This window comes from Anser anser (assembly GCF_964211835.1).
Source record: "Anser anser genome assembly, chromosome: 2".
Taxonomy (NCBI): domain Eukaryota; kingdom Metazoa; phylum Chordata; class Aves; order Anseriformes; family Anatidae; genus Anser; species Anser anser.
Window position 1 is genome coordinate 144,283,687 of NC_139721.1, and position 17,449 is coordinate 144,301,135.

Sequence of the window (17,449 nt, forward strand, 5' to 3'; positions counted from 1 at the left end):
AATCAGCAGAATTAAGCTATTTTATTTGAAATCCAAGAGTAAGGGAAAGTTGAATAAGAGTTGTGAAACAAAGAAAAGTCTTGATTAGACATGGAAAATATTTTACCTTTTAAATCAAAGGCTGGTGGTGCAGAGGCCTTTTCTGATGGCAGGTACAGTAACAGCTTGCCTTGAGTCAGGTCTAGGTGGTCCTTCTAAGAACAGGACCATTAAAAAATGTTTTGAAAACTGATGACTGCCACAGGAGTAACAGCATATTGTGATATCATGCTCAACAAAAACACAGTTTGTGTCTTACCTGACTAAACTGCCTTGGCTAACAAATACAGGAAGTATTTTCAGTTTTCTTGTTAATAACTGAGACAGGTAAGCAGCCATAGCCATAGCTCTGCTATTTGATCGTTTGAAAGCTGAGGCTCCAAGAAGCATTGCCGAGAACAAATCTGCCCAGCCCCACAGCACATGTGATATCTCTTATCTCTCCTGTCATTTTGTTCTTGTCTAAGATGAGGATCAGCCAGTTGTTTCTCGTCTAAGCTCCTGTTTCAGACACGCATTAGGCATGATGCTCAAATATCCTCCACAAGATTGAAGTTAGTTGTCAGCATTGTACTAAAGGCATTGTTTTTCCCCATTAACTTTCCTAAAAACAACTTGTAAGCATGTGACAAGGTAGGTGGTGTGTAGTAACCAAGCTTTTCTTACTGGAAGGTCTCAATAAGTGGGAATGTGCAGACATCAAACTGACTTCACCTTCCCCAGTCAATGTCTGGATTAATTGTTGTTTGTTGTAGATGATTTCAAATGCATCTGATTGAATTGTTAATATGGGTGCTGTTTTTCAGTAGTACTTTTTGAGTGATAATATGACTGTGATTTGCTTCTGGAAGTCCAAAGTGCACGGATCAAAAGAAAAATGATGCTGAGATCTGGAGACGCTTCGGGAGTTGTGCTTCTTTTCCTCAGTTTTATCCAAAAATACACAATCGAAACAAGTTAATAATTCATCATATTGGAAAAATTCTTAAATAAATATTGTAGTGTGAGCTCTGTTTAACTTGAAGGAGGGCAGCTACTATACCTTCACTTAAAAGAGAGAGATTCCTTCTTATCAGTAGAGCTAGTTCTTTCCTGCCAGGTTGTGCTAGACAGAAAGGATATGGGATAAGATCACAGGCCATGTAACAGGACTTTTTCCCCCATTTTTTGCAATTAGCAATCTGAGAGTCGAAAGGACAAAACCTGTATTTGTTCCTCTGTTGCTGTTCTACTTCACATGAAAACAGTTCAGTATTAATCTAAGCAGTTTTATGCAATTTGAATTAATCCAACCATTAAGAACAAGCTCATTGTTTAAGGATTTGCAGATACTGTTTCACAGTCCGAGAAACTTTTCAGAGTTTTGCTCAGCACAGTATGAGATAAATAAAATGAAAGCAAACCATGGTGAATATTCTTCCTGCTATAGCTAAAATTTCTTTCACAGGGTAATACTTTGTCTTCCCTCCTGCATTAGGGGCTGCCACAAATCAATTTTAGAGTACAGTGACCTTTACAGAAAGACTAGGAGTAGCAAGTGCTTAGGGATCACTGTCTTTGATAGTTGGAGAGAGAAAATTATTTTAGCATCTGGGAAATTACCTGACGGATGAAATATAAAAAAGATAGATTCCTCCCAACCTCAATTTCTTGCAGTGCAGCCTGACGTGTATTAGCCTCCAACATGTCTGAACCATTGGGATTGGTCATCTGACATTGTTTTAGTCCTGGGAAATTGCTGGTCAGTGATATTGGTATAGTTTCTACTCTTCCTTCTGGAAAACTGAAATCCGGAATGCAGTTTATCTGAAGACACAGGCAGGGGAAGTCCAACATCTGTTTTTTCCCCAGGAAGCCTTTAGGGAGAATGGTCAGGGTGCCTTGAGACTTGCTGCCCCTTGAGAATAGCAGAGAGAGAAGTAGGTGATATTTAATATTTGAAGACATCGTTGGAATGCTTCAAGGGTCAGTAATAGTGTTCTCGTTCCTGGTTTGACAACTTGAATTTAACAAACTGTTGTTGAGTTTGGTTGCTAAAACTTATTTTATACTTTTAGGCAAAGGTATGATGAAATAAGAGTTCATTTGGGAGGAGATAAATATAGCTAGAATTTAAAGTTTTGCTTAGAGAAGAATGTTAAATGTCACTTCTTGATACAGTATTTGGGCATACATTAAAAGGCTGCTTTTATAAAAATGTAGCTTGTTACTGGGATCTGGACTTAGGTCAAGAAATTCATTCTGCTTAGGCTGCCAAACAATTGCATTAAAAATCTTTTACCACAGAACTTTGACATGCTGTCCTGCCAGGTACACGGTAACTTGTTGCAAAATCAGTGTATCCCAACCCCAGACAGCATGTTTTAATATGAGAGCATATTTTAATATGAGATTTTCTGTTGTTTCCTGAATACTTCATCATTAAAATACAGAAAAGAAAGGTTGGCAAGTAGTTCTGTAACGATGTGAAGGGAAACTAATGTTAGAATGGTAATTTTACAAAGAAAATTTTGAATAAAAAGTACAGAGTTGAAAGATAAAGCCAGAGAAATTGAACGGTCAGAGCAAAGTAACCATCTTAGGAAATGTGTGCACGAGGTGTTTTCTGTGTGTGGCAGAAGCTGCCAGTGGTAGTTTAAAATCATGCAGCTGCCTGTAGAATCATGGTTTGGTGATAAAGACTACAGCCAATCAATAGTCATGAGCACGGTGTAAAGACATGATGCATATAAAATAAGTGTTTAATATACTGCAATACTACATGGATCAAATTTCAAATGTAAGAGCTTAAAGATGATATTGAGTTGGAATTGAGAGAACTAGCAGTGGCATTACAGAGAGGTAAAATGTACAAGCCCACAGGACCAAATGGCTTAGTACACTTTCAGAATCATAGAATCATTAGGGTTGGAAAAGACCTTCAGGATCATCTGGTCCAACCATCCCCCTACCACCAATGTCACCCACTAAACCATGTCCCCAAGCGCCAGGTCCAACCTTCCTTGAACACCCCCAGGGACGGTGACTCCACCACCTCCCTGGGCAACCCGTCCCAATGCCTGACTGCTCTTTCTGAGAAGAAATGTCTCCTAATTTCCAACCTGAACCTCCCCTAGCGCAACTTGAGACCATTCCCTCTAGTCCTATCACTAGTTACCTGTGAGAAGAGGCCAACCCCCAGCTCCCCACACCTTCCTTTCAGGCAGTTGTAGAGAGCAATGAGGTCTCCCCTGAGCCTTCTTTTCTCCAGACTAAACAACCCCAGTTCCCTCAGCCACTCCTCACAGGACTTGTGTTCCAGGCCCTTCACCAGCTTCGTAGCCCTTCTCTTGACAAAACTTAAAGCAGAATGACTTAATTGCATTTGAGTAAGTGTGAGACCATGTACCACAGCAAAGTCTAAGTGGAAAAGGACCTCTGGAGACCTTGTGTGGAAAGCAGGGCCTTATCCAGGGCCCTGTCAAGCTGAATCTTGAGGATTCACAGTGAAGGAGATTCCCATTGAAGGGATTTAAAGATCTCATGAACTTCATCTTCACAAGAATTCCTATTGTAAAGGGAGGTTATTTTCCAGGAAGACTGTCATTAGGACTATGTATGTGCACTGTAACAAGAACATACGCCATAGCTTTTGGCTCAACATTGTTGAAAGGATGTTGAACCATGGGAGCATTGCAAAAGAAAGTCACCCAAAATGATTTGAGATCTGGTGAAGTTATTTCTCTCCAAGAAACACTTTTTTTTTTTTCTTTTGACCCTATGAAAGTAGGGAGGGTCCTCAATTAAGTGTTGTAAGTCTCTTGAAGCAGGAGAAAGTACTGGTTTTATCTCAGCTCTCCAGAACAGCAGTGAAAATCATGAGAAAATCTAAAGGTTATAGCTGGAGAGTTAGGCAGATTCAAATCAGGAGTAATGCACAACATTTTTCACAGTAGAAATGATTCATTATGCTGACAAATTATCAAGGGAAACAAGAAGTTCTTCATCTCGCTAAATCTTCGAACTATGACAGGTCGCTTTTCTAGCTGATATGCTTTAGTCAAACAAAAGTTACTGATGAATAGGGCTAAGTGGCAGAGATTTATTGGTTCCTCCTTGGCCTCGGTTATGCAACTGAGGCTCTTAGCTATTCATGCAATTTTAATTTTTCAGGGACTGTTCATAAGGAATTGAGTTTGACCCAGCTGCTCTTGAATATAGCACTGTAACTACAATGAGCTTTTTGAGAAATAAAAAATTGCTTTAGTTATTAGAAATAGAGGTTACTTGAAAATTTAAGATACAAATATGAGGTGTAAGTGAAATACTACAAGAAAAATAACTACGGTGAGTAGAATTAGGGTAAATAGAATTTCCTATTTAGAATTAGAGTAATAGTATATATTGTTTTATCCCAGTCGGGGTACCAATATATAGCTATCATAAGCGGGCACAAGAAGGGCCTTGAGCGGTCATTGCCTGAACAACTTCCCAGACCCATGATGCCCTTAATTCAGAGGAATTTTCTACTTTGACCAAAACTTTGAATTTACCCTCAAGTATTCCTTGGGAAAATTCTTGCCTGCATCAGTAAAAGTTCTGGCGAGATTAGGGATCTCAGGATCAGTCCACCCAGAAATTGTTACTTCAGGAGGTACCACTGAAGAGCCCCATTTCTTTGTGTACTGCAGCATGCAAGTAATGGATCTGGCTACAGTAAATTTTTCTGAATATGGACAAAACTTCAATGCACCTTAAATCTATCGAGGGAAGACCTACAACCAAATTATTCAAGGGCATGGTAGGATAAGGAAGGGAGCAAAATCCCTTCACTGGAGCAATGTTCAGTCATGCATAAAAGTGTACCTGGAATGGGGTATTGCACCAGGGTGGCAGTTACCTGCTGGTGCTGCAGACTGAGAAGTGGGAGCCTGTCTGGAGGAAGAAGCTGACAGATCAAAATGAGTTTTGAGGGGGAGAGTGAGAATGAAGTGGCATAGCCTGAGAATCATAGAATCATTAAGGTCGGAAAAGACCTCCAAGATATCTGGTCCAACCATCCTCCTACCACAACGTTACCCACTAAACCACGACTGTAAGTACCACATCCAACCTTATATGAGGAGCTTCTGCTAGGAATAGGGCCAGAACTGAGAAAAGGGCAAATGCTGTGTTTACTACTGTAAGACGGGAAATCTCTAAGCAGAAAATAAATCTTGATATGTTCTTCTAATCATTGCAGTATGTAAAAATAAAAATGGGAGAGAAGCAATGTATTGCTTATGCAGTGTTTTAGGCTTGAGGCATAGCACAGATCTTGCTGAAAGGCATACACTATTTTCAGACGGGTTAAATGAAGTCCTTCTGGGCTGCAGAGGTGATTGCAACAGGAGAGCTTTGTAACCCCAGGGACTGAGGTGAGTGCTGCAGAAAGCTGCTGGTGCAGAGGAGCCAAATTTTAGTAGCTGGAAAGGATGCCATCGATGTACAGGAGGTCTGTATGTCTGTGTCTTGTGTGTAGCCCAGCTGCAGGTAGGTGTGAGAATCATCACTCCTCTGTGTGGATAGCTTGGTTTTGGGCTAACGGTTCCAGAGACCATCTCAGCCATATCTCCTTGAAAACACTCTTAAAGGTGAATAGATAGTTTTCTTTTAAAACTTTACTGAAATCATCAGCAAAAGCTTTCTTTGCAATTTGTAATTTCCAATCATATGAGGTAAGAGATAGTATTGTCAGTTGTAAACATGCTAGCCATCTCTGCTTGCTTTCTGTAATGCCTCTCTTTCCTGCTTTCTTTGATCTTAACTGTGTTTTGAGCAAAACTAAATTTATAGTAAAAGCTAAGTTTTTTTCTTTCAAAAAACTTGTGTTCAGTCTATACTTTGTCCTGTCTAGATAATCTGCATTCATAAATATCAGGTTATTGCTTTAAACAGTAGCAAACTTCACAGTAACAAGCATAAAAACTAGTTTTTCCCTGTGGCCTGGAGATGGACTTTCCAAGTTTGTGTGTAGCCCCACAGAGGGTACACTGTAATCTCAGTGTCAGCTGCATTGGCTCTGCAAATAAACAGAGGAGCTCATCTCTAGGCTTATCAGTCTTCTGCTGGAGTTTAAATGCAGGGAATGTGTATTTAAAAAAAAAAAAAAAAGTTTTTCCTGAGAAATTAGATTTTTTTTTCCTGAAATTTCAGCCCAAATACATTAATTCAGGTAAGAATAAAAATCAATCTAAACTTTGTCCAAGAATCAGCATGCACCTTTTTAAACTTTTACTTATTTTGCCCTTTTTTTTTTTTTTAAGTCATTTGTTTTAATTGCACTTCATGGTATAGAAATCAGAATTTCTGAAATGCTGTGAAGGAATTTTCTTCTCAGCCAAAAATGGGAATACTGCAATACTTTGGAAGAGCATCTTTTCCTGAGGAGTACCTACTTTAATATAGAAACTATCCACATTTGGATTATTTTCAGATGAAAAACCAGCCGCATTTAAAAAGATGAGTCAAGATCTAATGCTGTGAATCTGGGTTTCATTCACCAGCATAGTAAATACTTGGTTAAACTGAGGCTCTTCATCTTTGGCACCAAAATATCATTCATTAAATCCCATAAAAAGAAACTTTGAAGTCTTCTGAAAAATAAAATTTATTTTCTGTTTTCTATAGTTATGATCTAAAATGTTTCCTCATACTGAGAATATGAGGTAATATATATAATATATATTATACTGAGAATATTTCCATATAACTTTCATTTCAACCAGTAGTTCCTCCCTTTTGAATGGAATGACTGTATTGTTATTAGAATAGAAGACCAAGGTACATGTCAGTTTTTATTAGAAGTGTTTTAATTCTCCGTCTGACATGAAATAAGTAGTTTAAAGGAAAGCAAAGCATCCAGAGAAAGTGCTAATGAGTCAAACATATAGTCACTCTTCGTTAGAGTCATCTGTTGGGGCTGAATGTGACTTGGCACAAGCTCTGGAGCTTTGCTTACAACAGCACACCTGTATGATGTGGGTGATGGAGTCAACCAATTAATTATTCAGAAGAAAACAAAAAAGTGAAATGCCATCTTACCATGTGTTACGGTGTCCTGGGTTTGTCTTTCTGTACTGTTCCTGGCCTCATTCCCTTTGGCAGTTCCAGGTTGCGTGTAGGGCTTTGTGGCTGCTGTGAGATGTGCTTCTGCTCTTGATGGTACATCCTGCTTGGCCTGGGTCATCGGCATCCTGCCCGCAAAATGACTCCTGTTCTCAGCCTGGATTGCTAGTGCTGTATAAACACTGTGAATAAAACAAAGCTTATGGAAGACCTTTAAAATTGCATGTTAATCAGCATGAGACAAAGTGACTGAGGCTGTAGAGCTCTTTCAAAAGCACACTGGAGTGGGAAACTGTTTTCTTCTTGTCCATTCCTGTGATCTCACTACCCGCTGTCTCCACAGATATCTAGCCTGTGCTTTGTTCCACCACTTGGTGAAACCTCAGTTTTATTATCTCTGGTAGCTTCTGCGTGTTCCTCCACGGTCTGAAGGGATCAAAGCTGAGTGTGGTGCACCCTTGCTTTCCTTGGCTTTTGCACTGTCCTGCCATGGAGCACTGAAGTGAGGCTGACACTTGAATTTTTGAATTCACACTATCTCTTTTCTGCATAGAAATGGTACTTTTAAACTATTTCCTTTATAAAGTGTCAAGGCATGCTGCCTCCCCATGCAGTGGTGAGGCTGGAGGCCCCAGCGCTGGGCGGGATGGCTGTGAGAGTGCGGATGAGCCCGTGGAGCTGGGCTGTTGGCCGAGCGAGGCCTTCGGCGACGTCCCTTGGCTGTCCCGTGCCAGCGGTGGCACGAACGCAGCCAGGAGGTGAACCCCAGGGTCAATGGTCCTAGGGGAAGGCTTTCTCCCACGGCATATTTGTGGAAATCTCTTGTATTCAGGCTACAAGAGGACGGGAATTTGGCTCTTGTTTATGCTAAGGGAGCATATTTATGGCTGCTGCCAGTGAGGCACTTCGTAGAGCAGACTGCTATTTGGATAATGAGGCACTGGGATGAGGAGAATTTTGAAGTTCATACCACTTTTAAAGTTCATGTAATGCTTTTAAATACTGAAAATGTGACTTGAAGGAATGTCTCTGTGCTGTCGTGTCGCAAGAGTAAAACAATAGTGCATTTTACTTGAGACATTGAAAATATTTTCCTCTTTCTACTCAGATTGAAATATATTTCTAGCCACTTGCCTGGACATTCAGCAAGAGGCTGATGAACTGTTATGGAGTTTTACTGTTTAAGTTAAGTTAAGTGGTCGTGTTTGTACCTGGGTGGAGAGACATTTATTTTACTGTGAGAAACAAATCTTAACATGTGCTCACCTTTCATTTTCTTCACTGAAAGATGAGGAAAGTCATCATCCTGAATTAAACTGAACATCAAAATGTCACTTCATGTCTTTAAAAACAGCCATGTGTTCCACCTCGCATACAACAGTATAGGGTTTTCCTGAGGTCTGTGTTACAGTATGCACTGTTTGTTTTTAACAAAAGCAGCCATCATTTTAGAAAAACAACACAAATATTAAAATCATTTTTCTGCCTTGGTTTGCACTCTATGCATATCCAAAAGTTAGTGGTGTGATATCCAAAAGCAATTCATATGAATCATACAGAATTTAACACCATAACACAGGGATTTTAATAACATTTTAATGTTCCTTATGTTCCTCGGCACAGTCCAAGCAGCCTTCACAACACCCGCGTGAGCAAAGCATCGCAGGTGGGATTTTGGCTCATTCCTCCAACAGTGCAGATAAGCTCCAGCTAGAAAGTAGGAATTTCTCCAGTGAAAAGAAGTTGCCAGGTGTTTCAGGGCCAGTATGTCCAGCTCTACCTAATTTCCTCTCAGTGGTTCTGCAGGATGAGGTGGAGGGGTCATGGCCACGGCCCAGTGGTCCATGCTGCCAGCAGCTTCCTGGGGATTAAGCAGGAGCTTAGAAAGCCCTGGGGCTACTCATGGTCATGCCAGGGATGTGACTAGTTCCAGGAAAAGGGTTTGTTATGGGAGCATGGGGTTAGTCATCTACCCACTCAGGGAGCTGAGTTCAGCCAGACTGTGTAAGTTTGGTCATGATAATTTTAATAATACTTGAAAAGCTCAGATATAGGTTCACTGAGGCAGAGGGGTTACATTTGACAGGAACTCAAATGAAATCAGATGAGAATGGTGTAAAAACCTTGAAAATAGCAGCTCTGAAAATATCCTTCAGGATTTCTACTGAAAGTGGAAAAAAAGGAAAGGGTGATTTTGCTTTTTTTATTAAAAAAAAATAGCAGACAAAACAGATGGGAGACATCTTAGATTCGTGTCTTCCTAATGTGGAGCACCAAAGGGTATTTTTTTCTGTTTTTCATTTTGAACATGGGGGTGGAGATAGATTAATGGGTTTTGGTTTAGCCTCCAGTTCTTACATGTCTTGCACTTGAAAATTGTGTTTTTCTCCTCCTTTATACCAGATGTTACACTCTGGAGAATAATTTCTTTGTATCTTCTAAGTTCACTGAACTGCCTTGTATTTTAATGATGTTGGTTAGGAAATGTACCAGTTCATTTCCAATGATGTACCTAAGGCTGTTTATAGACCGCAGTATGGGATCCATCACAACTGAAATGGCTTAAGAAGATGAAACTTGATACTTTTGGACAGCTGTGTACTTGCACTGAGGAGGGACAATCAAAAGAGGAAGGATGACACTGATTTTTTACACGATGAGAAGTTTGGGAGCTTGCAGTTATTTAAACAATTCCTCAGGATTTGCCAGATCTGAATGATCTCTGGGTAGCAGGGCAGCACACAGTAAGTTCAGATGTTTGATGATTAAGCTGGGTATGGTAAGGTAATTTAGATAATATTTGTGAGCTTTTTTTTTTTTTCCTTTCTTTCTTTCTTTTGCAGGGAAAGCTTAGTGAAATGTGAATAATAACCCGATGGATTTCTTTTTTGTTCTCTTTGCAGACAGGGTGTAGCTCTAGACATTTCTCTGAAATTCTCAGTACCATTTCCAAGTATTATTTCCAGCAAACTCAGTGTGAGAGATAATTTACTGTTAGTCACTCCATTACACTTTTTCCTTTGTTTTGCGTCATGTTTCCCTGCTTGCTTCTTTCACTTTCCTTTATGCACTCGTTAAGCCCTGAACAAGCTGCTTGAATAAGTTTGTCCCTTAAGATTTTCTGCCTTTAGGTCTCTCTTGCAGACTGGCACATTCCTCTGCGAGCCCTGAGTGTACCATGGCATCTTTGTGAACTAACACGCTGCAGCTGTACAGCTAGTTAGCACAAGCAATCTCACTAATTAATAGAGGCTCCCCTTAGGGAGCGGGATCTACAATTCAGCACTCACCCTGAAGGAGTTATCTCGATGATGTGTGTCTTGAAATTTCCCACTGATTTTTATGGGAACCCAGAGTGACAATCTCAGCTGTGGGAATTTACAATGTAGGTGTTCCAGGTGAGGGAAGATCAGTGGTTGTTTGAATTATGTTGTCTTTTTAAAAATGCTAGGTGGTAGATTTAGTGCATTACCATCCTTTCCTTGTTTTTCTTAAAGTTTGAGCTGTGTGGGGAAGGGACCATCTAACTTCTTGTTTCCCCAGTGCTTAATGCATAGAGGACACTGTTAGTTAATTAGATATTAATAACAATTTTTAGAACTTGGGGTCGAATCTGACCAAACCACAGGTGATACAATGCAACACAAAGGCTGCAAAACTCAGTGTAAAATTCAGAAGTGTAACTGCTTCCATAACTAAGGCAGGATCTTGTCCTGTTTCATGAAAAATACTTAGATACCCAAGGATCTTTTAGATAAATTATGGTTTTCAAACAGCTATGTCAATCATTACAAATCAAAAGTATAAAACACGGTGGAATGGTATGTTTTCTTTCTATAACAACACCACTGTGGCAGTAGTTCAAAAACAAGTAGAAGGAAGAAACAAAATATGGTTGAGTAGTTCAAATACAAGGATATATAAAATGTCACACAGGGCATAGAATTAAATAGTAGCTGGGCAGGACGCCAGGAAGACTTATGGTTTCAGTTCCAAAGTGCTTTTAGTTAGGCCTTTTTTTTTTTTTTTAAATGAAAATACCATTTTTTCTCCTATAGTCTTTCCTTGAAGTGCTTCTCATGTAATTGTTTATTAGTAAACAGCTGCTTGGAACAGAAGACAATTACTTCATAGTCGTGGTGGTTTCTGCTAGCCGTGTTTGTTGATTGGGCACTGGTTGCACTTCTGTTCATTCCAATATAATCCAGATAAGAATACGCAAGTATGTTAAAATGGGCAAATAACTCACAGAAGAGCTGCGCATAAAGACTAGATAAAAAACATGATTACATATAGAACTTTTGACCTTTAGAAATACTTAAAATAACTCATTAAAGTGTACTAAATATACATGCTTATGTGACTGCTTTAAAGTATATATAATATAATTACTATCTATATATTATCCAGCTATATATTTATATATATATATATATATATACACACACACACACACACAAATAAAGATTATTACAGACGGTTTCTGAGCTCTTCCTATGAGGTAGATGCTTGTGAAAAAAGATACTTGTTTGGTATTTAACCACAATAGTATCAGAACTGCTGGTGTTGTCAGAGTGTTGTTTGTTCAAACTGTTTAAAAGATGGGAATTTTTGGAGATAGAAAGCTGTAAGACATTTTAACAAGGACCGATTTGTTAAATTGCAGTTACAGAGTTAACCATTCTTCTGTCACCTGATGTAAGTTCTTCCAATGGAATTGTTTTGTCCAGTATAGAGTCAGAGGGGGATTGAAATCAGGACACTTAACCTTTTGGATAGACTTGAAGTTTGCTAAATAGATGAAAGATGCCAAGCTACAACATTACTCATGTTAGTCATCTGAATGTATTCTCACAGCTTTGAATAATCAGGGAAATATTGTTTTTAGGATATATGAATTGTAAGTTAGCACAAGCAGGTCGCTATAGCAGCACATGATGCGTTTGTTTTATCGAGGTACAGAGTTGCCTAAGGACAGTGGATATAATAACCTAAAAGGCTGAGCTTCCAGGGACATCATTATTAGCTATCATATCATGGGTCTGTAGAGGACTTTTTTTGGAAACATTTTGGTATTTTGAAGTGAAAAAATTGTAGGTTTTTTCTTATGCTTGCATAAGGTGAGCAACATAATGACTCCTGTGATTGATAAATGATTGACAATCGGTAATGGCTAAAGGCCAACTGTGAAGAATTGCAAAATGATCTTCGGTCTCGGTGTTATAATGGCAAGTGAGATTCAATTTTAATAACAGTGAAACATTGCATGTAAGGAAGAACAATCTTAACTTCATATATAAAATGGTAAGCACTGAGCTGAGTATTACCACACAGGAATAAGATCTGGAGGTTATTTCTGATCCATGGAAATGTCAGTGCAGTCTTCAATAACAATCAAAAAAGCAGATCTAATGTTGGCAGTTACCAGAAAAAGAGGACAGAGAACGAGACAGACTGTATCACCTGCCACTATAAAGTCATGGGACGTTTGTTGTGTGTGCAGTTTAAGCATCTCTAAGAACAAAAAGGTATAATAAAATTGAACAAGGTTTGGAGAAGGACCCTGGTCATCAAAGCTAGGGGATGGCTCCAGGGACAACTTAGTACAGTAAGAAAAGAGATGACTAGGTGGGATATGACAGAAGGGAGGGACAAGTTCCAGAGCTGCAAATTTCTAGAGACTAGGAGAGAGTTTTGGGGAAGCATCACTGTTTGCTTTCCCCAATTCTTAATCTTTTCCCTGGGCACCTACTTCAAGCTGGTGGTGAAAACAGGCTACTGGAGCAGGTGGACCTTTGATCTGGTCCTTCTTATTCCTGAAATATCACAATAAACCCCCTAGGTGGCTAGGATGGAGTACAAGACACCAGGAGAAGCACAAGGTTTGGGAAGGAAAGGAAAGACTTCATCATTTGAGTCCCCTGCTGTAAGCACTGAGCCCAGCACATCTCCAGCTCTCCAAATCTCCAGACCAAGCTGTTTTTCTCCTAGCTGCTCCCCAATAGCCTGTTTCAAGTAGTTTTTCTTCTCCCCAGAAGACTGTTGTTTCTTGTCAGGGTTTTCTCTTCCAACATGCTACTGTTTGAACTGTTTCCTGAGGGTGCTTTGACTAGCTGCTTCTATGACTTGGACAAGCTGTTTTTCTTTTTTCTTTTTTTTTTCCCCAATAGCTGCTCTGCGATACAAATGAAAGCCTGTTTGCATTCAGCCAGCTTGCTGTAAGTATGAAAGTCAGAGGAGTGGGAGGCTGGAGAGTATTGCTGAAAACTTTCCAGCCCCATCCATACTTGTGTCGCACTAAGTTAAACTCTCACCTACTTAGTGACATGCAGCTTATATCATCTTACATTGGAGCTCTGACTCTGGCCTGCTAAATTGGACCTGAGCTTGGGAGACTTAAATGTCAGAAGGCTAGAGCAGGTCAAAGCAGCAGAAGAGCATAAGTTAAAATTGGCCCTCCTGTGAAGTTCGTGCTTTACCGTACACAGATGCTGTTGCCTTTGAAGAAACGCTATTGACCAAGAAACACTATTGACAAAGAATTTGCACTTTCTCCTGAAAAGACTGTGGAAAATGACAGATGAAATCATTAGACAGAACCATTAGAGAAAAGCTTCTTTTCTTATTTCGCCTTATTTATCCTCTTGCTGGCATTTGTTGTGCATTTGGTCAATTCCTCATCTCTTAGTTGATCTGTTTTTGTTTTCTAGAAGAAAGCATGACTGTAAATTCACAGCAGTAATAGTTAACCCAGCGGTCTTAAACTACTTTTCCTTTGTTAACATTTTTTGAAAGAAGCGGTGTCTTGGTGCTGATTTAGAGAGGGGCCTGTATTTGGTTAATAATCAAAAATTCAGTGTAGAATAAGTTAACCTTACTTAATGTAAATTTTGGATGTTAATAGGATTCTGTGGTCTGAATTCTGTTTCTCCCCTGAGAAAGCATACATGTGGAATAGAAAACTTACTTTGTAATGTATTTATCTAAATATTCTGGCCGTTCATTAAGATTGTTATCCACACCCAAGCTATGTATATTTTTGGAGGAAGAAGGTGGAAGACCTTGCCTTCTAGGAGACGCTCTTTTTGCCTCTGAGCACGTTTTTGATTTTCAGCACATTGTCCTTGTACGTTGTTTTGGTTTCAGAAGGTCATCAAAACCCAAATGAACTGAGTAAAGAATTCGGTTGTGACCTAGAATCTTTCTTTTTATGGATGTGCTTCTTAAGTAAATCTTCCTCTGCAGGTGGTGGATAAGAGTAGGACTTAAGCGTGGACTTAAAATCCTTGGAAATTATTCTAGCTAAAGAGCAGAAAGAATAAATGTGTGTTAGTGGCCTGGTTACTCATGAATAAATTTGCCTGAGATATCTGATTTGTAAACTTAGAGAACAAGGAAGAGGAGTGAGTTTGAGCTGCTTTTGAGGTTTTGTGGCCAAGGGCCTTGCTGGTTTCCTTTCCTGGAGGTTTTGAGGCCAGCAGTGAGTAAGAAGGGGTTTTGGCTCTTAGTGATCAAAAGCATTGTGTCAAACCTTAAAAAAGATGAAAATATGTCAAATTGACATTAGTCTGGTATATAGTTTAACTGGATCATAATTCTGGCTCTTTTTTGGGCATGTAATTACATCCAGAAGTGGACAGTTTTCAGCTGTGTTTGAATTGTTGCTTGGTACTTGCACATAAAAAGCTACATGCTAAATTGGTTCTCCGTGTGATCCTCACATGGTTTCTTCAAATTCCAACTTGAAAACACAGTCTGTTGTTGAGCACACTTGGTGTGTCTTTCTTGCCTTCATGAGGCTCTTGAACTGTTGCTTTCTAACTCTGAAGTTTGTTGTTTTTTTCCCCCAAGATTGCCACAGGAGAAATTCTGAAGAAAGGCTTTGGTGAGACTCATGGAGAATATGCAGTAGGATGTGAAGGAGAAAGAAAATCATTGTTAGTTTGGAAAAATAAAAAGAATCCATTCATATGCCAGGTCTCGGAAATCTTGTCCAAGCTGTTGTTAAGTGTCGCTGTTTCAGTGCACACTGTTCATGCATGCATGCAACATCCATTTCCAGCACTGTTTTATCAGCAACACTAAAGCTCCAGTCTCCCCCTGGGACAAGCAGCATCCTTCTGGTCAGAAGGAAAGAAGGAATCTTAACACTCACATCTCCCATTTCTACCAAAATGCAATGAAAGAAGAATATTCTTCTACTTGTGTTTTGCAAGACTTTGTGAACCTGCTGCTTCCTCCGGCAGCAGTGGGTGCAGCCTCTAACTGCATGGCCTGAATGTCTGGCCACAGCTTACATCAAGGCATCTCTCCCGCTACATAAACTGTGAAGCTCTTTACAGAAGCATGAGTTAAATATGTAAAAATTCAGTAAATTTAGTGGCATGGAGTGAGGGGGTTTTATACAAAAGTGGACTTAGAGGCTGGGAATGGAAAGATGTCCGGGTTAAAAATTGTTTTTTGTTTTTTTTTTCCTCCTGTCCTGAGAATGAAGGTGCCCTGTTTTGTGACTCAGTCAACCTGAACAGTTCCTCTGGAAAAAAAAAAAGAGGAGCAGAGGGCAGGGACAGACTGCTTCGCTTGGCTCCTGATGCCTCAGTGAGTAAGGCTCAAAGCAGCCCCTTGGCCACATCGCATTGCTGGGGTATGCAGGTCTCTGGGGAACAAGTCTTGGGAAAGACAGCACAAGAAAGAAATGTAGTAGTCATTAAATTGAATAGAGAGTGGGGCTGTAAAAATATTTTACCTATTGTTTTTTTACAGTCTTTTTTCATGGGAAATTCTTCCTAAAAAAAAAGAAATTAGGCAGAGGATGCAGCTTAGGCTGCGATACCTCACTGCACAAAGGGAAACTCCTCTGTGCAGTAGGAAATACCATAAATGCATTCCCTGTGAGGTGTAACCATTGTACACAGCAAACACAAAACTGAACTTTTCAGGAAAAACATGAACCTTCAAATAGAATCCATGGTTAAAACAAGTTAAATTGAATCCTTTTCCAGCAGCAGAAAAAACAACCGGCTGTACTATGTGGGTCATTGGTTAGTTCCTCAGGCAGCTCCCCAAGGCATTTTGTCTTTGTCCTTGTGCCTCTGAGCATTTGCAAGGAGAAGTTGCAGCATGTCCTGTGACTTTGCTAGCTTTGCAGTTTGCAAGGCATAAATATGAAGTCAGATGATTTGAACAAAAAAGGGAGGCTTGGACATACTTCTGTGTGTTGCTGTGATCCAGGGCAAAGGGAGTAAACCTCTTGCTATCTGTTGATGTTTGAAACATAAAGGTGGTAACTGCAGGGTAGAAATAAAAGGCGAGTCAGGAACCGAGTTACCCATCCCTGGTGTCTGGCTGACTGCCATTGGTACAGTGCTGAGCAGTGATTATGAAACTGTGCCCTGCGTTTACGGGTGTCACTTGTGATTTGCAAAACGACGTGCCGGAGTGGCAGGGCGTGAACGCCCCGCTTCCCTCCCCTCTGCAGCCACCACCAGGAGCCCTTCCAGATCATCTGAGGAAGGTCGCAGGCACTGAAGTGAGGATTATGTGGAGCAGAAGCAAAAATGGGGATGATTTAATATAGCTGGATGAGAAGCAAAGACAAGCTCTGTCACTCAGACCTGGGAGAGGGGACTTAGCATTTCCCTTTCTTCGAGAAATTTGTGTCTGGTGGAAGTGTCTGCACATGGAACTGCATTTACAGGTCCTGTCTCCCCATTAGTCCCCATATGTCATCCTGGCATGGGCACTGCTGATGCTCTGAAGCATCCGTATTGTGGCAGGCATGACTGCTGCTTTCTGACTCGGTGGTGTATAGCTTAGAGCTTTAACAGAAGTTACGTGTTTGCTTATTACTTAGTTAAGAGTGCTCTGCTAGAGAGTTCAGCCTAAGTCTCAACTAGGAAAAGAGGAAAAATTGTGTCTCTTATCTCATCTAAAGTCATTCTAGGGAAGGATAATATTGCTGAGTGAGAATTAAGCGTCTTGGTTCCCAGTTTCCCAAAGGTGCTCCAGTGCTGATGCAGACCTGAGGGAAGGTGCCTCACGTGTTACAAAGGTGTCTGGAAGTGTTTGGAAGCTGATCTCTCTCACAGTACTGCCCTGGTCCCAGTGTTCAGATTTTAGATCTACTCATCTTTTGCAGACATGTTTGAGGTAGCTGATATGTCTAGCAGTTGAGCACACTGTGTCCCTGAAATAGTGACCTGGGGTTTGGGAGGATGCTTGGCAGAGAATACAATAGGGTTGCTTCCTCCTATTTTAAGGCTCTTGCTCACTAGGATGTCATGGGATTGCCTTAAATGTGCTTTAGCCTGACATGGAGTGAGTG

At 40.2% G+C, this 17,449-nt stretch overlaps 1 protein-coding gene across 11 annotated transcripts in view; it reads left to right on the forward strand.

Moving 5' to 3' along the window:
- Positions 1 to 17,449, forward strand: part of KIAA1217 — a 240,377-nt gene that overhangs the window by 78,258 nt on the left and 144,670 nt on the right. The window contains exon 1 of one of the 11 annotated variants that reach the window (XM_083823627.1): positions 7,305 to 9,869. The exons of the other annotated variants lie outside the window; for them this stretch is intronic. The gene's annotated coding sequence lies outside the window, so the exon portion shown is untranslated. Of the gene's footprint in view, positions 1 to 7,304; positions 9,870 to 17,449 lie in introns of those variants that run through there. 11 annotated transcript variants of the gene reach the window in all.